General features: G+C 35.8%; 1 protein-coding gene across 1 annotated transcript in view; it reads right to left on the bottom strand.

The window, feature by feature from the left end:
* LOC140171944 (small conductance calcium-activated potassium channel protein 2-like) overlaps nucleotides 1-24579 on the bottom strand; it is a 455506-nt gene that overhangs the window by 336398 nt on the left and 94529 nt on the right. The window contains 1 exon segment of the mRNA XM_072195288.1: nucleotides 11753-11852. The gene's annotated coding sequence lies outside the window, so the exon portion shown is untranslated.

Here is a 24579-nt window from a genome sequence, read left to right on the forward strand (position 1 = left end):
ATAGACCGTGAGCTATGTCTGGGAATAATAAAGTATCTCTGTTAATAGTAGGTATATCACCCCAAAAATAAGCGCAGCAGAAACAAGTTATTTGATGCTTTTAATTGAATCATCGTTATGAATGCTTCAAAAAACAAAAAACAGAATTGAAATCGGATAATGCAAAGTGATGTAACGTCAACTTGAAGATACCCGGAAATCGGGTGAAAACCTGCCACAAATTGCTATAAATGGCAAAATGGTATTTTTGGGATTTGTAATGCTTATTCGGACACTTACTTGAAAAGGTAGCATTGATTTAAGTATCACAGATTAATTGCATATCTTTCCGGACTTCGTTAAAGAAAACAAGATTAAAATCTCTCCTCGAATAAATGTAATAAATCCACCAAATATACAATTTTAGCCATTTTGACCAATCTGCAGACAAATAAAAGCTTAAAAATGACTAAGTCCAGCTAATTAATATGCAAAAATAATGCCAACAGAGAACCGTACATGATATGAGGATGCGGTTTTTTTGCACACATAAGTACCCAAAGTTCTTTCATTTGGTAACAAAAATACACAAAAAGTCATTAATTATGCAAATTAGCTAATTACATCTAATTATATATTTATGCCAATGTTAATTAGGCATATGTAATTTTTACTTTTTTTCAATGTTTTATTTATGTTTTATTCATACAGCATGATTTTGTCAAATATGAACCTGCTTTGATGTTGAATAAAGAAACTGCAGTTAATTGCCTAAGTGCACCGAGTTTTCAATTGGTAAAGGGAAGTGTTTCACTCATAGTCCAAAGAAAAAAAATACATGATAACAAACACTGGTATTTCAGACCGGTGGTACTAGGTCCTCTATTTCGAGAGACCTATATTTATTGATTTATGGACGATCTAAAAAATCCATAAAACAGGTCTTAACTCTTAAACTAGGCAGTGTTTAATTTCGGCGGAGTTGATAGTGATTTAGGAAATGTTTCACCTACCATATATTAAAAAGACAAATTATTGTGATCAATGAAACATAACGAAGAAATCGTTTTTTGACATGTATGTTTTCAAAAATTGGCCAACTTTGATCCGCGCGCTTTTTGATTCACTGTTATGTATGCGTGCACAGTATGACAGAATTATTGTGCAGCCACTGTGACATACCTATTAATAGTCTCAAGTTTGAATTTTATTGAAATAGTTAAAAAGCAAGTACACCTACATGTATTTGAAAACGTTACCCGAGATAGACACACCTTATAAACCATTTTATGGCATCATTCACGGGCGCAAACCCTAATCAGCCTGCATAGAGAATAACCATCGCAACCAGGATCAGCGCCCGAGTTTCGTACGGTAGAACGGAACATTTAGCAATAAATTCCTTATTCACGGACATATTACTACTATTGGCTGAAAACCAATTGCTTGTCGCTCAGCGATGGAGTCCAAATTCAGCTTTAGTCACGTGATGCTTCACATGTAACGACATAGGATAAACAGATTATGGTGTCACATTTCAAAACCGTAATTGGACCACAAATTATTACCAATATGACCTATTTAAATCTGAATTGGAAGTTATAATCTGGGGTATGTTTTCAGAGAAAGAGTGAAAGCATACTTAGCTTCTCATAGGGATGCGAGACAAAGGAACTATTTTATATTCAAACTCATCTTGTCACATTTGCATTTTAACTTCTTCTTACTATAACTATAAAGGCACGCGCTGCACGCGCTGTCCATCAGCATCTACAATACAGGATTTCATTGTGAAGTCAAGGAGGACAGTGATATTTTCTTTAAAACTTAAAAGGATTGCACAATGTGTGTTTTTAGCTCTTATCATGTCTGGCCATCATTATGACAAACAACCATTCTATAATATGTCGCGAATAAGTTGTCATTCGTTAAGGGCAGTGGAATGTACCCATCCGCTGGTAGATTCCAGAGGGAGGTTTGTCTTTAAACGGAATTGCCACAGAAGAGTATGAACTAAAAGTGAGCGCAAAATAGGTTACGGTAATAAATAATCACACAATATTATGTTTTCCTTTTCGTAATTGAAAAAAGATGAATGTTCATTATTCTCAATAAGCGGCAGGTGGGAAGCGAACCCGGGACTCATATACGCAAGCGACTAAACCGCTACACTATACACCGACGTGCTGAATCGAGAGTGATTTAATTATACAATAATCTTAGCAAAAGTGATCAATACTGATGGATCGAAAATCCAGCAATTTTCGATGCCAAATCAAATAGAAGTACCGTATTATATCAGTAAATAATATATTAACTATCAATAAAGTGCATAGTGTTTCAAAGTAAAATAAATAAATCCAAGTTTTCCGATGTGACCCCGTGAACTCACTATACACATAACATTATATGTATTTATGTTAAAATCTTTCTGCACTTAATTTCAAATTACAGGTATGTGTTCATGAATAAAGATTTTAAATTGTAAATTAGGGCCCTTTCCCCGGAAGCCCAAGCTATACGTCACTGACTCGCCAAGGTAAAAAATAGTATAGTAACATTCTGAAATTTATAATTCACATAGCTATTAGTCGAGATGAAAAAATCTTTCTATAATTATTTGTATTCAAAACTTGCTTCATTTTACCATGCTATAGGTATCGTGATTTCTTACTAGTCCGAAGGGTCGCTAGTCCGATGGTTCTTGATCTCTAGTCCGAAGGCCCGCTAGTCCGAAAAACCAAATTAAGTTCGCTAATCCGAAGGTTATCTAGTCCGAATATAGAATAAGGGTTAGGGTTAGGGTTACGGCTAACGAGCCTTATTCTATATTCGGACTAGAGAACCTTATTTATTATTCGTACTAGCGAACCCTCGGACTACCCTCGAGTATTACCAAAGACATTTCTGCTTTTGGCTAGTGATAAAACAAATAATTCTGGAAACAATTAATGCCCAACATGATTTAACGAAAATAACCACAACATATACGTTTAATTACCAGACATCACATTACGTGAAGTAGAAACAGCAATCAAGGAGATGAAGAAAAACAAGGCACCAGGACTAGATGAGATAATAAAGGATATTCTCGAGGAGGGAGGAAGTGAAATAATAACCCATCTACCAAAACTGTTTAACCAAATCATCATCAAAAAATGCATCCCACAATCTTGGAAGGAAGCAAAAATCATTCTTGTTCACAAGAAGGGAGACAAAGCAGATATCAGAATTACAGACCCATTAGTCTTCTCTCACATCTGTACAAAATTTTCACAAAAATTCTTCAAAATAGACTAAAGAAAGAACTGGATGAACATCAACCACGAGAGCAGGCAGGTTTTAGAGAAGGTTTCTCAACCATGGACCACCTACTTGCAATAAACCAACTCATAGAAATGTCAAACGAAAAACAACTTGACTTATGTATTGGATTCATTGATTACGAGAAAGCATTTGATTCCGTAGAACATCAGGATCTCTTCCAAGCACTGAGAGAAATAGGAATAAATGAAGGGTATGTTTGTATTCTGGAGGATATATACACAGATGCAACATCTCGAATCCATCTGGATACTGACGTTTCTAAAATTGTTAAGATATCCAGAGGAGTTAGACAAGGAGATACGTTGTCACCAAAGTTATTCACTGCAGCTATGGAGGCTATCTTCAAACAACTACCTTTGGATGAAAGAGGAATCAATGTTGATAGAGAAAAATTAACAGACCTCCGATTTGCAGATGACGTTGCCCTCAACAGTGGAGGATATGGAAATACAACTTAATGACTTGAACAAAGAAAGCAAGAAGGTGGGATTGAAAATGCACAAAGGAAAAACAAAATATATGACAAATATGGCAACAGATTAAAAGATCGTTATTGAAGATCAGGAAATTGAAAGAGTTGAGGAGTATAAATATCTGGGCCAAACACTGAGGTTAAAGGATTGTTCGAAGGAAGAAATATTGAGAAGGATAAAAGCAGGATGGAGTTGCTTTGGAAGACATAAAGAAATCTTATGCAACAAAAATATACCCATGTCACTCAGAAGGAAAGTATATAATCAATGTGTCCTTCCAACAATGACGTATGGCTCTGAAACATAGTCATTAACTAAATACTTAGAAACTAAATTACAATCCGCTCAAAGAGCAATGGAACGGCAAATGTTAAACATCTCACTGCGAGACAGAGTAAGGTGCTCGACCATCAGACAGCTGACCGGTGTTGCAGACATTTTGAGAAAAATCAAACAATCAAAATGGAGATGGGCTGGACATGTTGCCAGAAGAAATGATAACAGATGGACAAAGAGATTGTTAGAATGGCAACCAAGAATGGGAAAAAGAAGAAGAGGTAGACAGAAGAGGAGGTGGAGAGATGATATAACATCATATATTGGTACAACATGGGCGAGAGTAGCATTAGATAGAAAGGTATGGAGTGATCATGAGGAGGGCTACATCCAACAGTGGATTGACATAGCCTAGATGGATAGATAGATAGATACGTTTAATATAGCAAATATAACACATAATGAATCGTCTTTTTTATTGCATGCCCTTTTCAAGTGGATGGACTTCTCTGGGAATGGTTTTGGCTTTAAATTATTAGTTGATTTAATAGTATTGTCGATGTTACAGAAATAAAGATAAAGCAGTTCCATTATGTTGGAAAAGAAACAGAGCATAAGAAAAAAGATTTTTAAAAATACCATAACAAGCTTTCGAACCAGCAACGATCGTCAACTCAAATCGTCAAATTACATAGTATTAGAATTAGGACTTATAATATATACCTATAAACCGTAACGCAATATTGGGCGTAGATTCAACATCATAGAAAAAGCGCGGAAGATGTGTAAAGGGTCTCTACCTGAAGCATAACTCACCAAAATAGATATATATATATATATATTATAGATTACATGCACAACCAACAACGTATACAAAGACGTGAAGTAGTAGGCGTAGACGCAATCTTTAATGCGGGAAATATAAAACATAGTCGCCAGTCGTGAACCAATCCAATATCATCCGGCCACGTACCCGATATGTAGTGGTAAAATACATTTGATCTTGTGACATCGACTTCAAAGTACCCACCGAGAGGAATGTGACATTTGGCCGAACCAATCTACATTCTGTATACAATGGCCGTCCATCAGACACAATTTTTTACAGGAACGTGGAAAGACATCAGCGTTAATTATACGGTAAGCTTAAAATGCCCAAATTTAAAACAAACATGAGAATTCCAAAGTAAATATACATTCGCACTTGTTGACCTGGTCACTACCTGGCGCTGTGATTTTTGGGAAGGCCATGTCTTCCCCTCTTCATGTACCAGTACCTTTAGTTTGCTCCTTACACAGCCCTTAAGCCTATGTGAACGGCTTTAGTAACATTATTCTGAAGGTGCTTAAAATCCTTTAAGATGAATTTTTTGTCTCTATTTGTTTTGGAAAATTGAGAATACGGGCTGAATTTAATGTCTCTATACCCTGAAGAAAAGTTCCTAGTTCTTCTTAGTTCTGCAAATTCTAATATCGTTATCGATGTTGTTGGTAAAATCTTTTACGCCTGGCAAAGGTAATGATAGATTGCAAATATTATGACCAAGGAAATGGCGTAGTGTTACCATGATTACCCAGTAATGAGGATAGTCTTACCATTATGAAAGGCATAATAATCACTAAATGCAGTGTATGTTACATCATTATCTTGTCCCAATAGTAATATTACTGTATTATGGGAGATTGTATGGCTTTACAATGATGTTGTGAGACATGTTTTCACTCTATAGAGCCGCCCAACATTTCAGAAGCATGTTTGTTGGATTAAAAACTAAATATTTTATTAGGCAGTTGTTAATGTGTGACGTGTCATGTCAAAAGCAGACACTTTTTGGCAGGTTATCAATTTTGAGGTTTTTACATATCTTAAATATAGAGATTATTATGCTCCACAACGCCGCTTTCCCCTATGAAATCAGACATTCCTAAGCGAAGATTTTGAGTTCGTAAGTTATGGTATTATAAGATTGGAAATTGAGATATCGGCCTTTAAAAATATTATTGCCAATGTTGAGAATAGGAATTTCCTTGAAAAATGGCTCAAAAATACAAGATGGCAGTTGTATTCCGGTCTGAAACTATCAGACAATATTTGTATCATTGACAACATCACAAATTCGCAACAAACACAAATTGTGAAAAAATTACCCCCGGGCAGATTTTTGGCTATTTCTGCATTTACGATCCTGCCCAAAAGTGTCTGCTTTTGACATGACGCGTCACATATGTGACCGTTCACGGCGAATGAGCCGTTAATTCCTCCCCGGTCAATTTTGTTTTATTTCGTGTTTAAAAAATAAACATTATAAACTTCAAAATGGTATATCATTTGACTTCAAACGATATCCAGAAGCGGGGATATGGTTTGTTAAACTTTGCTCCTTCAACAAAATTATAGCTTTTTACGTTTTTACATGTGTCTCTTTTTCCACATTGCTGGCAATAAATATCAAACAGTCATAATTGGCGGTCATTTCAAATCATCACCAAGTCAACGAGGTTTAAGAAAGTTCTCTCATTGTTAATTGTTGGTTATGCATACCTGTACAAAATACAATGCCTGGTAACCCACCACTTGAACAGGATTTAGCAAAAGCAAACAAAGACCAGCGCTATTAAAAGTTCTATAGCCATCTAAGGTAGAATTTATTATCCACTTCAACAATAGGATTATTGATTAGTTTTTGACTATAAAAATGAAACAGATGTCGGGCCAAAGTTACCGATGAATACGACCTTCGTACACATTTTACACCGTAACTCAGAATACAATTTAGGGAATTTATGGCTCATTTGTGCTGCCGGGTCATATATACACTGCTTTCTTTGTTCCAACAAAATGTGTGTGTCAACATGACATCAAGCAAAAGGTAAACAATTTAATCACAGAATCAAGTGTGTTTATCATTAGGTCTGGAAATGCTCAGAATGGCACCTTGTTAATATTCCTGAATTGCAATCGAATTATGGTGTCATCAGCTTGCCGCCTTAGATCGACTATATAGGCCTACTAGTATTAGGCATATCACCCCAAAAATAAGCGCAGCAGAAACACGTTATTTAATGTTTCTACATGAATGAGCTTTATTAAAGAAAAAAAAAAAAAAAAACGGAATTGAAATCGGTCAATGCATTGTGATGTAGTGTCAATTTTAAGATGCTCGTAAATGGAATTAAAACCTGCCACAAATGGCTATAATGACAAAATTGGCACATTTCGAGATTTTTAAGTTTATTTTTAGGTTTATTTGGACCCTTGCTTGAAAAAGCAGCGTTAATTTAAGTATCACAGGTTAAATGCCTATCTTTCCGTACTTCGTTAAAGAAAACTAAATTTAAAAATCTATCATTGAATAATTATAATAAATTAACCAAATATACTATTATAGCTATTTCAGCCAATCTGCAGACAAATTAAAGGTGAAAAAATTACTAAGTTCACCTAATTAATATGCAAAATTGATGCCAATAGAAAACCGTACATGATATCAGGGTGCGGTTTTTTTTGCACACATATGTATACAAAGTTATTTCAATTGATAACAAAAAATACACAAAAAGTAATTAATTATGCAAATTAGCTAATTACAGCTAATTATGTATTCATGATATTATTATGTAAATAGGCATGAGTAGTTTTTTTTTTCAATATTTAATGAAAGTCTATCCATTCACCATAAATTTGTCAAGTATGAACCTGTTATGATGTTGAATAAAGAAACTGCAGTTAATTACTTAAATATAATACAAAAAAAATACAGAGTTTGACATTTTGACGATGTCTGGAATAGAATTTTCATTTTTTTCTGTAAACATGGTATGTGTCACCATTGGTCAAAGCTAAATCCGAAAAGTAAAAATAAAAATTCATTTGCAATGAGACTTTAAATTAACATTTTGTTATCTGGATTAACACGGGAAGACAAATAGTAAAAAGAACAGCCATTCTACTGTATCGCGTATACAAAAATAGTATGGCCTTGGGCACACACAATGGCTTAGAGCTATTGTGGTTTGGAAAATTACTCCCTAAAAATTTCTTTGATAATGTTTTGTTTTTAACTAGTTTTACTCAAGGCAAGGGAAGTGTGTCATTCGTTGTCGAGGGAAATAATTTACATGCTAAGAAAGATTAATATTTCAGCTAAATGGTAGTAGGTCCCTTTATATCAATAGGCCTATATTTACTGATTTATGAGCGATCTTCAAAAATCTATAAAAACAGGCAGTAGCTCTTAAACAAAACAATATTTAATTTTTGCGGACCCGATGATAGCCTCGGAAAGTCTTCACACACCATATATTAAAAATTCAAACATTTTGGATAAATGAAGCATTGTGAGGAAATTCATTTTTTGACATGATGTTTTCTAAAATTGGTCAACTTTGAAGCGCGCGCTTTTCAATTCACTGTTATGCTTGCATGCACAGTGTGGCAGAATTATTGTGCAGCCACTGTGACATACCTACTAGTATTCAGTTGAATTCAACCACCATTAAACTGGAACAACACTAGCCAGGCGTAGATAGGAGTGCCACTGTGGGACATCTTGTCCTATCTCGTACATGCTAGCCAATATAAATTTTGACCGATAATTTTCGTCACATTTTGCCTCATTTGAAAGTGACCAGCATCGTAGCCAGCCTGTTAATGAGGGGGCAAAGCCAAATTTTCGTCAACAATTGTATTTTTTTCGTCCCATTTTCAATCATTTTAATGACACCTTTTTTGGTCCCATTTTCACCCCTGAAAATTCCTGGGGCAGTTAGCCCCTAACCCTCTCCCTGGCTGCGCCACTGTCCCCATAATGGTTCTTTTCGAGTCTAAAATGGTTTCTTCTGGCCTTTCTAGAACCATTTTCGGTTTTTCATAGTACCATTTAATATTCCACATACATTTCAGCTGTAGAACCTTTTCCGGGTCTGCTTAAACCTTTTCTAATTAAAGATCGTAAATCCTTTTAGTTCGCATAACCGATATTTTGGTCAATACGTCAAACGCGATCCCCTACATGAACAAAACTACACCTATGAATTTACCATGACTATACCACTGCGATTTACTGAATTGGGAGATAGAAAAATGTAGAAAAATTTAACCATGTAGACTGTAATGTTTTTGAGTCTACAGCACCCTGTAGCTATAGTATTGTACGTAAAAGACTACGTCTGGTGTTTGTGTGTCTTTAATATACGCTGGTGAAGGATTGCAATATTGAAATACTTCCCCTGGGCAAAATGTACTTTTGTGTCTACATTAATCTTCAAGACTTCAACAGCCATCAAATATTTATAAGAAACACACGATACAGACACATTATTTGATGTTCTTCATTTTAGTACGTAATTGGCTCATTAATGTTAATGCTATGCGTGCGCTTCAGCGGAAAAAAGTTGAAGTTTTGAAATATTTTCTCAAAATATCAAGAGCTATCTTAAGAACTACTGAACCAATACTGGGCTTGTTTGTACTCATTTTAATGCATTTTTCATGCTGATTTCAAATATGGTCATGAAAATTTACATTTCTGAAATTTTTGAATTTTTAAAGTCGACACCCGCGTGAAGAGAGTTAAAATCTGTAATACATTACAACTCATTGTCGTCATATTGAAATGAATTTGAACATTAGCATAATGCACATGCCATGTCTTTTATATGGCCCTTATACATGTAAAAGGGTGTATCCTATTATTTACATCACTAACATGCTACTTTTTCTTGCCATAGCTTTGGTAAAAAAGGTTTCAATGACCATTACATGGTAAATGGATGTAACCTTTTTCCACGTTTTTCCAAATAGAGACAAATAGAAAAAAGTTAACATCAACCATGGCAAAAGGAAGTAAATTACTTGTTAAGGAAATAAAAGATGCACCCTTTTACCATATTAGAGCTGCATAAATTGGGAGTATATTTTGCAATTGATTACACGATCCTGGCACGGCATTTAATTACCATTTGATATTAAAATTGAAGCTTGGCTGTCGAAAAAGTGCTTCTGACTTGAGTAATGCATATAATGCAACCTGGTACATTTTATGTTGTAGCTAATGCAAGAATTCCTTACAGATGAAGCTCAAACTCCAACCTATATTCATGCACACGCTGACCCACCCCCACCCACCCCCACCTGCACACACCCCACAGATCACCATGCTCCCACCCCTGTCATACCCTACGAGGGCCAGCCAATATGTTCCCGAAACTATTATTTATATCAAGCATGACTTTGATGACTGTTTTTAAAATACAAATTTGTACCGTAGTGTTTCAAATTGAATGTGTATTAGCGAGGATAAATAATTGATTACGTAATAACATTCGCATATTAGCATAAACGCAATAGCATATGGACACTGCCTAATTTATGGTGAAAAGGAGTGGACAAAATAACGAGCCAAATTGAGGTATTGTTACATAATCCCAAATATCTCAAGAATAAAAGCATGGAATTTGACTTGGTTTTGAAATTTGGTAGAACGATAACACAGGATTGGTGCTATACTCATTTCAGACATATACCATTTTTATTAAAGATAAGGGATTATAGTTGAGTATCTCCAATTTTGAGTAGGCTTTATCACCCATTGTTCTTTACATAATAAGAGATAACAAGATTAATCAAGTACACAATTGTACAAATGGTACCTTGTTTGATTTAGGTAACTACCGATTATTAAAAAGGGAGGGCCCGGTGGTGAAATCTCAAACGTTTCTTCCTTATTGACTCCTTTATTTTCAAAAGGTCATGTTTATGTAGTCAAAGTAGTACACCATAGAGTGGTTCTGGATTGAATAAGATATTTGAATTTCAAAAGCTTCCGTTTAATTTTAGCATGAGACTTTGTATAGCAAATCACTCACACTGCTATTGTTCCGCAACATTGTATTTAGTTACGTTTGTTACTTTTATTCATGCATACCATCAGCGCATGCGTGTATTTATATTTTTATTGCCCTTTTGTCCTGACTATGATATCTCCTACCATACCAATCATCATACATGTATTTGTTTTGTTTCATTTTGGAGATTATTTTGATTCTTGCTTCTACCTTGTGTGCTCGTCTTTCACGATTTTCACACTATTTTTGTTTGTCGTTAAGGCTTATTTTTAATGAATTTCAAAGACGGTCCCTTTCCTCATCTGTTAATGGATACATTTCTTTTTTCACAGTTATCAAGTGGATATACTCAGATTATCTCATACCAAGAATAGGGACTGCTTTGGAACTTACTTCTGCTTCTTTTTATTACTCCTCTCTTCAAATTTCCCGCCAATGGTAACAATTGTCAGTGTACATATAGCAATAACTTTATGCAAATGAGATTACATAAGTCAAGGTACTCTAATAATAACATAACTGTTATGTGTTTTGAAAGACAAAGGTACACACTTGTATTTGTCTTAAGTAACAGTCATCAAAGTCATGCTTGAGATAAATAATAGTTACGGGAACATATTGACCGTCCCTCGTATTTACACCGACCATATCCCTTCCATTAACCCTACAAATACCCAGTCCCCCACACATCCATACTCAACCTCGATATCCCAAATACACTAAAACGTGCGACAATTATTCGCTATGCTATTACTCCCTGCAGAGCCTCAGCTGGCTACCAGAAGACATGCTCTACAGTAAAAATCATTTTGTACCCCATCTTTTAAAAAAATCAAACAAAAGATATTTACCTCAATGTTGCCCCACACCCGTCGAAACCTCTTGGTGGACGGTAACGTTCTGTTTCCTTCGATACACTGAGCAACTTCTCATCAACCACATACATCGCTCCTGAAGAAAATAGAAGATGGCACTTTATAAGGTTGCTTCCTCTTTACAACGACCACAAAATATGCTGAAGGACAAGTATACTTTTGGATAGATACAAACAACATGGTCAGATGGTGTATATTTCATTACGTTTCCTGATATAATACTTCCTTTTTCCAACGTGGCTGGAGCCAGCTATTTGCCTGTTACAGTGCAAAGAGTGTATGAAATCGCTAGCTCTCTAAGGCCAACAGGTAGATCTTGAGAGAAATTTGTTTCTTTTTTTATACTTTCCCAATTTTGAATTTTATTGCTATAACTTATGTTGTGGTTCTTTTTATCCAATAATGTTTTTTCCCTTCATAATCGTTTGTTTTATTGCTACCAGAATGCCATTTACACCAGGAATTTCTTTGGCACTACCTACTGACCATGACTAAGTGTAAGAGCGTACGAAAATAAACTACATAAACTGCTCTAGTTGCATTTCATTTTTTATTACAATTTTCTGCACCCATTAGCGCCAATCCGGCTTGAAATGAGGGGTGGGATCGGCCAAATTCGTCAAAAAGTGGCTAAAAAGAACAACAAAATTGGTCATTTTGCCGAAAAGTGGGGTGACACGTCCGCGCTGTCACCGCGGGATTGACGCCCATGTCTGCACCACATAAAAGGATAAAAACAACCATTTACAGACACATTATTTTCCAGAAGCAGATCTCAATTGTACCAGCTAATTTATAGAGATCCCCTTCAATTAAAATGTATAATACGTGACAATAATACAATATAAGAAATGGAATAACATGTCTGGCTGGGGATAAATAAAACTAAAACAACCACACATAACGCACAAAGCACATGAAAAAGTAGTTATTGCACAAGCCCAGTAAATTACCAGAATTTAAAGAGCATAAAATTCGCTGTGAAATGTTCTTTCAGCTTTGATTTTAACATCAGAAAAATATCTTGTGGAAGTTGATTCCATTGATGAATAGCATACGGCTCGCAAGTCTGGGAGTTTGTACATGGTTAAACTCGAATGCAAGGGCATGATCATGCCTAAAAAAATTCTCTCCATCATTTTAAAAAGGTCACCAGCAGTATGAGTGGAACCATGAAAGAACAAAATGAAAGAATAAAATAATTACCACGAACAGAATTGAATTTGGCAACTCAAAAAAGACTCTGCTACTTTGGTCACATCCAAAGAATGACAGACACCATCACGTTACCCCAAACTTTTGATCGATGCTCACATCCATGGGGACAGACCCAGAGGTAGACCACCAAAACGATGGCTAGATTGCATCAAGGCTGACTGCACCAAATTAAACCTGAAGTCTGTGGTGGAGCCTAGTCACCAATCCATAAACAGACAGAAATGGAGGACCATCGTGAAACAGATGCCACCACTCAACCCCATGTTGGAGTGAACGGCATAGGTCAAACAAGGAAGAGATCGCGCTGAATACCAATCCTTAATACCAGCCATCTTCAAAACAAGAAATTAAATATTCGCAAGCTGATTGATATCTTTCAACGATGAGGATTTCAAAAATTGTAGTCAATGATTGGCTGAACCACATACTTTTACGGTTGTTTGATATGATCACAATATCAACAGCTATCACACTAATAAACTGCAAATACACATATATTTTGTAGCAATTTTTAACATAGATTTTCGTTTCTATATCAAATTATTCATCCTTTTCTGCTTTTTTGTGGTAATTTTTATTCTATAAACTGTACATTTGTGTGCAAATTGAGGGCGCTATTTACATATATTTTAAATTCAAATAAACCAAATAATATGAATTCTACCTTACATTTCATTTTCATTTGTTAGTATTTTTAGTGATGTTCTAATACCATTATACAAGTGTCTAGATACCCCTTGTACAGATACAAACAAGATTTCAGATAAATAGCGCCATCATTGTTCAACTTTTCTTTAAAATGACTCAGTTTTACATGTACATGCCATCAAACCACCGTGGTTTCGAAACGCCCTAGCTACTGCGTTGGTGGTCGTTGTTTCCTTCGTGAATGTCCCATTGTATCTCATTCACAAAGGACATACAGACATACAGAAGGATGACAGTGTCAATATGAATAGAACATAAGAGATCAGAAGAGATTGTCATACCAAGATATTAAAATATTGTAATATAGGTGTGCCAACAAAAGTTCTACCTGTTTGTGAAAAGCATGAACTTTGTCTTACAAACATTCAGATTGAGTTTATTATCTGTCACCCACCTAGTCAAAGAATGTGCATCTTTTTCTACGGCTGTTGTGTCTTGACCATAGTTTACATAACGATATTAAAATCACGCCATCTGCATATAATTTGTCGAAGATTAGCCGAAGGAATTTAAATTGAGGGTAAAAACAAACAAAAGAGGACTCAATTTTGATTCCCGAGGGACGCCGGGAGTAACAATGATAGGAGGAGAGGCTGCGCCCTGAACTCTGACGGTCTCAGACATATTGGTAAGATAATCAGCGATAAGTAGCACCACGGATACAAAAAAGGAATGAGAAACCTTTAAAAGCTTCTGACCGATCAAACAAGAAAGCACCAACATGAGATTTATCACGATCCAGTATGTAAAAATCGTCCTTCACTGCTGTCAACAGGGCGTCCCCGGTGAATCGACCAGAAGAAAACTAGGTTGGTTTACAGGAAGTACATCATGTAGATTAAAATCATTAAGGTTTGAAAATAATTGTTTTTGGAGACGGGCGTGGACAAAGCACTGCATGATTTTGCTAACGAAACTCTGAAAGGAAATTAAGTTAACATTCCAATTACTATTATGGTAAACACAAAAGATTGTTTTGTTCCACATGGTTGTAATTATAAAACGATTAATTCTAAAGCGGTGTTTTCGAAAATAACAATGTACCCTAAAGAGAAATAGTCAGTTTAAAACTGCTGGCGATCGAGGTAGCGAGCTGGGACGCCGCGATCGAGCGAGTGGAGCACCGAAGGCGCGACAGGGCGGCGAATAATACTTAAAATACCATTAGGAGAAATCAGACATCAGACGTTCAAAGATTGCAAAGAATCCAAAACTGGGCAGCCAAACTCATTTGCTGCAAAACAAAACAGGAGCTACACCATGTTTAGAAGAACTACATTGGCTTCGGATCAGAGAGAGGATCATTTTCAATGATTATTTTCAAGTGCCTTAATGGATCAGCACCCTCTTATATGACTGGTCTACTCTAGTATTGTCCAGGCAGGGCTGGCCTCAGATCGCCCTCCGATACCACTCTTCTTGCTGAGATCAACAGTGTTAAATTGCTGAAAACTGCTACTAATAGGTCTTTTGTCCATTCAGAACCACATATTTTCACTTCCACCAGGGAATCAAATACATTCTGGTTTCAAAAACGGTCTTTAACCAATGGTTTTAAATAGTTTGATTCCCTGTGGGCATAATTTTGTATGTTCTTTGTATTTAATATTTCTGATTTCATCTTTTGCCATAATGCCATAGTTTGTCATATGCGTTGCGCTCTTTATGTATGTAGCGCTATATAATTGCTTCTAATGTATGTGGGTGTGTATGTATTTATATTTAATGGTGGTTGAATTCAGCTGAATATACCAGCTATAGTGTAGATTTAAGGCGACAAGCTGATGACACCATAATCCAATGGCAATGCAAGAATATTAACAAGGTGCCATCTCTGAGCATTTCCAGACCTAATGATGGACACACTCGATTATATGATAATATTGTGTACCTTTTGCTTGATGTCATATTGCCCACAAATTTGACAGAATAAAAAAACATTATTTGTAACAACTGCCTAATAAAGTATTTAGTTTTAATCCAACAAACATGCTTCATAAATATTGTGCGCCTCTGTAGAGTAAAAACATGTCTCACAACATCATTGTGAAGCCATATAGTCTCCCATAATACAGTAATATTACTATTGGGACAAGATAATGATGTAACATACACTGCATTTGGTGATTATTATGCCTTTGATAATGGTAAGACTATCCTCATTACTGGGTAATCATGGTAACACTACGCCATTTCCTTGGTCATAATATTTGCTATCTATCATTACCTTTGCCAGGCGTAAAAGATTTTACCAACAACGTCGATAACGATATTATAATTTGCAGAACCATCAAATCGTCAGGGTATACAAACATTAGATTCAGTCTGTATTCTCCAAAATAAGTAGAGAAAGATTTCTTCATATGGAAGGAATTTTTAGATAGCTTATAACGGCCACAATTATATCATAATTTCAGAATTCTGTTATTAAGTGGTGTGAGGTGTGAACCGCTTGGTAACATTTACACTTTATATCCAGATAATGCTTGTCCACAACGGAATTATGTCGTCGGTGCCTAAAATTGACGGAGTCCTGTCATTGACGCCAGATGCTGAGTTTTATCGGGTTTTAGGTCTATCTTCTGCATTTCATGTCTTTACGCTATCACAGCATGATGGACAGCAGAATAGACCATTTTGCGGCACAGTCTCGTGGTGTTTACCGCCTTTGCATTCAAATGTGCAGGAAGACTACATGCTTCGTAGAAGGTCAATTCGAGACTTACTGTCTACAAGCTGTTATGGCAGCGTGGAGGTGGTCACGTGCGTATAAATACGTATTTATAATATAGTTGAAGCATACTGTCCGTCACCAGTGTATTTCCAGTGCGGACCACTGCTAATCTTATATATATACTTACATTGAATTATGCAAGCAATAGTCGGCAGTAAATGCCCATAGAGTTGCTGAGACTGAAAACAGAAATAGCACCACAGAAACTGATTATTACATATCGATATTCGCCGTAGAAGTAGTCATGTAACATAATTAAATACCTTAGCGATGTGTCTACAGAAACCTTGTGCCTGTTTGAATTCCCCGCTCAGCACTACATGTACGCAGGCTGCAATCATCACATGTGTACTGCGCAATCATAGACTATCAAAGAATCAATTACGATGCGTATCTTTATCTCTGTTCTTTTATTCTCTATGGTACAATGTACAGCAGTGGCCGCGATGCACCAAGTGTTTCTAAAAGACTGCTAGAATAAGAAAAATTTTAATGCTATTTATTTGCTCATGCTGAGGAAGCCTAATTACCTTTTTAAAATAGCCGAGTGGGAGGCCTTCAATGAAATATTTTTTGTGTAAAAACTGAAGCATCATATGTATAAAAGAATATGAACTGTACATCATACATAACGATTCGTGATACCCAATCGTGATACAGTTAATGCGGTTTAGGAAGCAGAGAATTTTATTTCAATTTTATATACGCCAAAATATTTTCTGAATTTAGTGGAAATGAACACTGAATTGATGGTGAAAATTTTATGTAAAATTTATATAGGTCCCCATTAAAGAATACTGTTTTGTCTTTATGGGAATCGAATATTTAAATATCTGAAAGAAACTTTGGGGACCTATGTGGACTTTTACTATAAATGGCAAAAATCCAGACCGTCTTACAAGAAAAATGGTCATCATAATACTGACCCACATATGTATATACGAGTAGCACGTGCAGCCCTGCGAGTCAAAATCGATAATGTATCTACATGGCAGCTATTGGAGGCAGGGCATTCTTGCGCTTATCTCACGAAATAGTAAGGACATAGAGAGACTATAAAATTAAACTTGTTAAAACTATTCAACTGGACTCACGGTTTTGAGAGGCAACGGTTTCACACCTTATCCTAGGTGCATCTTCAGGCCGTCTGTTGGTCTGTCGGCAATTGGTCACTGACCAGTGGCGAGATGGTGTTGCCAGAGGTCTTAGATTTAGAGCCAAACTTCTTTGGAATGTTCTTAATAACGGAATTGTAGGCCCCCGCCAAGTTGTGACGCAGGCCGCTTCCCCTGTTGAGTGAAGGCTTTTCTTTCTTGACATAGATCGCTTCTTTTACTCCTCTTTCATACCACCTGCGCTCCCTGTCTAAGATCACAACGTCCTTGTTGTCGAAGGTGTGATTCGTGCCGTCCAAATGCGTATATACTGCAGAATCCCCACAACTGGTGCTGGCACGCCTGTGTTAGTACATACGCTTAGCCAAGGTATGTTTTGTTTCACCAATGTACAAGTCCTGGCAATTGTTGACCTTGCATTCAATAGCATAGACAATATTGCTCTGTTTGTCTTTGGGAGGCTTGTCTTTTGGGTGAACCAGCTTTTGTCTCAGAGTGTTCGTCGGTTTGAAAGAGACGGGGATCTGATGTTGGCTGAAAATCCTACGAAGTTTCTCCGATAGATCTGACACGTATGGGATGGAAATGATCTTGCGCTGAACCGGCGTGTCGTCATTTGGCGTGTCGACAGACCAACAGACGGCCTGAAGATGCACCTAGGATAAGGTGTGAAACCGTTGCCTCTCAAAACCGTGAGTCCAGTTGAATAGTTTTAACAAGTTTAATTTTATATTTGATTATACCTGGATGAATGACAACCTTCACAAAGAAATAGAGAGACCTTTACAACATTTTTCTCTGTGCATGTTGTACCATGTAAGATGTTTATACTATCAAAATGTGCAATTTCTTCTCTAAACATGACAGAAATGGAACAATAAATTGTCCACCAAATTAATCTAATATTGTTTTATTATTAAACGATCACAAAAATGTTCATGATATTTTCTTTTCCTCTTTCCAAGAACAATGGTGGATATTAAAAGCATTAACGAATGACAAATTATTCTCGACACGTTATGAAATATTTTGTTTGATAAGAGCTAAAATTACTCATTATGCAATTACTTTCAAGTTTTGAAGAAAATATCACTGTCCTCCTTGACTTCACAATGAAATCCTGTATTGTAGATGTTGATGGACAGCGCATGCAAATGCGTGACTACTTATAGTAGCCAAATTTATTCTTAAAATATAACAAGATGAGTTTGAATATAAAATAGCCCCTTTGTCTCGCATCCCTAGGAGAAGCTAAGTATGTTTTTACTCGTTTTCAGAAGGTACATATTACTCAAATTATAACTTCCAATGCAGATTTAAATAGGTCATATTGCAAATAATTTGTGGTCCAATATGATTACGCTTTTGAAATGTGACACCAAAATCTGTTTATCCTATATGTCGTTACCTGTAAACCCTATAACGCATCTTGTCAATTAATATTCCATCGCTGAGCGACGAGCCATTGATTTAGAGCGCATCGCTGAGCGACGAGCCAATGATGTAGAGCGCATTTTGTGGTGAATTGGAAAAAGCACGCTACCTCATTGGTTAAATATGAATTGCTCGTCGCTCAGCTATAGAGTATAACTTCAGCTTTATCGCACGATTATCGAAATCTATATCGAGTTCGTCATCGCCATCTTGCTAAAATAGGTGGTAAAATCATCACGTCACCTAAGTATGATTGATGGCGTCTCAGTTACCATAGTAACATCTTTAACGTATCGTAAGATTTCTTGTTTCTTTTGACTAGTTCTCACTTTCATAATGTGACCCGGTGTCGCTTACAGGAAATTATTTATTATAAGATTGCAAGGTGTAAGTTTTCATCTGTTTACATGAGCTAGTTTTGGGAAAGCGTCGAAAAATAAACGAATATAATTGCAACAATCTTGGATCTATTTCTAGGCATTATATAAACATGAATAATTTCTAGAGAAGAATTAATGTTGAGCCTAAAATGTTCCACCAGGTCGTATCTATACGCTCGTAAGGGTATCACGTAAAATATCGCGCCAATCTGACTTCAGCCTGAACCTCTACACATACTATAGAAGAGAGTTTCAAATTCAATGTCAACACCATTACAACCAAGCTGCAGACAAGCGGTCCAACTTGTGATGATTTAGTTTCATTTGATTCCTTGCCTGTATAATAGAGAGTATCGTCTGCTTAACATTCCTAGTTTAAAATAAGGGAGCATAATAATAATGTGGCACAAAATGGTGGCAAATAAAGGGTTTTTTCGCAAACACATAAGCATTCTGGGCATCAATACGAGTGAACCAAAAACCATATAACTCCTCCATTCATTCATTTATCTGTTACATTTTCATTATTATTATTTTACTTATTATTATTCCTACACCGAGTCTCACCAATAAGGGAAGATCGGTCAATGACATCACATAGCCTCGTCCTATAATATACAGAATCAATATTATTTCAACACTTTTTGACAACTCTTACTCAAATGCATTTTATTAGTTCTTTATGTCTTTAAAAAAATTAAACACACTTGAGTAAATTAAGCTTTTATCTTCTTGTTGCAATATATAATAAATCATTACAATCTTGATGAGACGTGGATATGAATTAATTTCATAGTAATTGTAAATATTAATATCGAGGCGTTACAAGGAGAACCTTACTTAATCCACCTGATATTTAAAAAAAAAATCGTTGGCAGTTGCCTGATTTATAGCTGTCTAGCTGAATAAGGCTCATTTTCATTATTTTCGTTACACGCTCGCTGCTTTTATCATTCTGTGCCAAATCGGTACAATGAAATGTGCAGTGTTACTCATTCAGTTATATTTATATCCCAGAAATATCAAATAACAAAATATTTACCAGTTTTCATATACAAAATCATGTGAACATCCATTAGAATATTTTTGGTATTTTCCTGATCTTTGCCACAATCAATATTGTAAAGTATCTATGCTTGGAAAGTTATGATTATCGACTTTTAAGCCATTTTAACCATGATCATACAAACTGATCCATGTACAGGAATTATGCAGTATTTAAGTCAACTCCTTGTCTCAACGACTCTACGAGGGTCTCCAATTATCCTTAAATGTCAAGTGAGCTTAAGAAAAACGAGCGTTTAGAATGCGGAATCATGATTATGGGCCCAACAAGAAACAGTTTAAAGGAAGTGGAACTGTATCTTTAAAAAGTGGTTGTCCCAATTGACAACAACATCCCCCACTTCGATCCCATCAATAGTTAGGTTTTGACATCTGAAGAAATCCTATAATTTTCTCATACATAAGATATGTAACCAATAGCTACTATGAACACGATGAGCAAGAAAGTGGTAGCCTCGTCCACCATGATGGTATTGTACTGTTCCATGGGCAATTGTGAATACATATGTATGTCTAATACCCAACCACAGGAGCATTTTAACTCGAAACTTAAATCAGATTGTTTTGGTGATAGTCGTTATTATTATTATCATAATCCAAAAAATACATGTAGGGTTATTATAATATGATTAGCCTACTTTAAAAACCGTTTTACTCGTCATGTCAAATGTCCGCGAAAGAACACGATTTTTAACACGATTTCAGGACAAAACGTTTCCAATAGGCATGATAGCTCAGAAGTCTCAAACCACATTCACATGAGTCACCTAGACGTTTTGAAGACTTAGAGAAGGTCAAGATCTTCACCAAAACCACATCGCAAGTGGTTTATATACGGTTAACAAAGTAAATGAGCCATTACTTAACCACAACGGAGCAGGTTCAAACTTCCAGGAGTCTACGAGTCTGTGATGAAGTCTAGGTCAAAAAGGTCTTGACCTAATGAACCATCTGAAAATTCTAAGGTTAGATCACATTTTGTGTTTGGATCAAAAACTTAACTCCAATCATTACATCTATTAACACAAATGAACTTTTATGAATATGAAAAATACTTATTTGCGAGTTCAGGTTTGATGAAGTAAAAAATGTATTTTTTCCTCGATTTATAATCAACAAAATCTATGAATATGGCTGTAAAGAGTATAGTAGTTATGCTTATATTTTATGTAAGTAATAGGAAACATAATATTCTTGTAGTATGTAGTTTATGATAAAAACTGTTCATTGATTGCTGGCAATGGTTGTTTTATACCGGGTGTCCCAAAAGTCCCTTAACACTGTGAATTTGCCATAACTTGCGTTGGGTTTATAGTGTTGTTACAAAAATTACACAGTATGTAGATACATCTTTTAGAAATGTTATGATACCAAACATGCCTATGTGGTCATGACCCTGTGGCATGAAATTAATGGATATCTACTGTACCGTAAAACCCACTTTTATAAACGCAAAATAAGTCTCGTCATTTGAGACGTGAACACGATATAACATGTTATCATTTTAAAATATTTTTTTTAGTTTGGCTGTGTTTGTTTGATTGTTTGTTTGTTTGTTTTCAATGCGTAATCTTCATTTTCTGTTTTATCTGGGTTTTATATGGAAACTACTTAAGATCTTTTCTGAGGATTCGATGAACAGTTGTACGCGGTACGTTGTTCTCCATTGAAAGTCGACGTACTGATCGCCTTGGGCTTTTCGCCACCTCTCTTCGTATGACATCAATGTTTGTAGCCGATCTTCCTGTTCTTCCACGTCCTGCCCGAAGTAGATCATGAACAGATCCAGTTGATAGGAATTTCAGCACTAGTTGCTGGATTGTATTTCGGCTGGGTAGTGCATAATTTGCATTAAACTGTTCCTTAAACATTGTTTCAATGAGTTTGTCCGACTTTGTCTCGGCAAAGAACCATACGACCTGAATCCGTTGATCTATAGGAAATTCATCTTCACTTCAACTGTTTTAAAGTAAAGTTTAATATTGTCAATATATCCTAATTATAATCTAAAACAGCAGTCACGCTTACGCTAAGCTATGTAATCCATGAATGTTCATACATAAATGTAGCGTGCGCAGTGAGTGAACCAACTCTATTGTTCAGGGAAGCACATCATTCATGTTCTTGAACAAAGAACACATGAGCTTGCTTTTGTGGGTTTGATACACACATATGTACATTCGCACAGTAAGGTCAAAGGGTCATCAATAATGCTGTTTTTGGTATCAGAATAATTCTAAAAGATCAATCTATATGAATATGTTCTCCATTTTGGTATGAAGTAGGAAATATTTGAGATATGGCCAATTCACAATGTTAAGTTACTTTTGGGACACGCTGTACATGTATTTGGACCACAATAGCCTCATCCCAATCATAGTGCAAAATTTGACCTCAAGCTGCAGAGTATGAGTTTTAGTACCCAAATTTTCAAATGTCATTCAATGAATGTGCAAATGTATTGGGTTAACGAACTGTGCCCTTGACAGATGAGCATGTTGTGGATCCTAGTGTTACCCAAGGAAATAAGTTAGTAAAAGTGTTAGTCGATAGCTTTATGTTTATTGCAACCTACTTTAAGGGGATATTATGGAACCTTGTTTGTTACCACGAATCCAACGCTTTCTATTCTACTTTCCCCTCCCTTCCATGTACTGGCAAAAACCCGGGGGGTTCACTCCCATTGTGGCCTGTACACCATCCGCGATAATCAACTTTTGAAAAGCACCCTAAGTGAGGATTTAATCCTTGGCTAAAACGATGACCCTAAACAGGTAACACGCCATTACACGCGTTTGTTTTCACACCCTAAACAGGGATTTTGCATCAAATTTCATACCCTCCACGTATTAGCAATTTTGCTACCCTTTTTGCCCAATTTTTCATGTTTTTACACCCCAAACACGATACGCGCGTATCGTGCCTACCCACGAAAAACTACCCTTTTTACGCGTTTTTATTATCGCGGATGGTGTACAGGCCACAATTGGAGTGACCCGGGGGGCAAAAATGAATTGTCATTAACAAACAGATACGTGGGCACTTTTTATTCAAAACATTTGAATTATTATTGTCAAATTTGATAAATATCGATTTTCATTATCTAAATCAATATATTATTAAAAAAATAACACTTTGATGTTTTGCAATGGTTCATTCTACAAATCATATACTTTGCAAACTTGCTTGATTTATTGTTGTTAATGAGTTATGTACGTTTGACAATAGTATTGTTGTTTCAGCCCTCTTTACAACATAACTCAAGAACCACATGACCTACAAAAGTATATCTGTGAATTCTTCTACACACTGGCTATGAAATGATCAATGCAATTTTTGCCAAAGCTCACTACCATTCGCAAGATGCTGTGAACCACCAAATCGCAATAGTTTAGAATAGTTGCTAACCTTAAATCGATATAGAGTCATTGTGCTAAACGTCATTTATTTGAGGGCGCTCTATTTTTCGTAAATGAATAATTGATTGAAGTGGCGTTGAAATAAGAAATCAAACCCTCTGATTTGTTACTGACCCGTAGTAACGGCTTTGCTCTGTTTACAGTAAATCGTTAATTAGCAGATACATAGAATGATTTTAACCCATTTCGTAGATTTCCAGATAAAATGCACGTTTTATCATTAAACAAAAGAGATATTTATTTCGTAGAATCAGTTTACACTTCCAGCTAGAGGAAGTATACGCATTCTCGAGAAAAATATCCCTACCAGAATGATCAGTCGTAATTGTGAGTCTAAAAAATACAAAATTCTAATCCAAATAATTAATTACTTTTATTTCTATTTTAGTACTATTTTTGACTTCTTTGAAATAAGAAATCTCTCTCCATAAGCTCCGCTGTTATTTTATTTATGGTGCCACATCATGTGGATAATAAATTGAAGTTTTGTATTTTACTTTTTTGTACTTCTGCAAAAACAACATTAGAATGACACGGACTCGTCACAATCAATATGCATAAGTGCATCGCTTTTTACATGAAACCATTACCTAATTAGTAAGAGCCAAATATATAGAACGTTAAATGTCATCTTTTTATACAGTATACAAATAAAAAAGGTCCCAGATTTTGAACCCAAAGTGAGGGTCGATTTCGGAAATCAAGCTAACCACAATGGGCTATTCTATTT

This window comes from Amphiura filiformis, chromosome 15 (genome assembly GCF_039555335.1).
Source record: "Amphiura filiformis chromosome 15, Afil_fr2py, whole genome shotgun sequence".
Lineage (NCBI taxonomy): Eukaryota > Metazoa > Echinodermata > Ophiuroidea > Amphilepidida > Amphiuridae > Amphiura > Amphiura filiformis.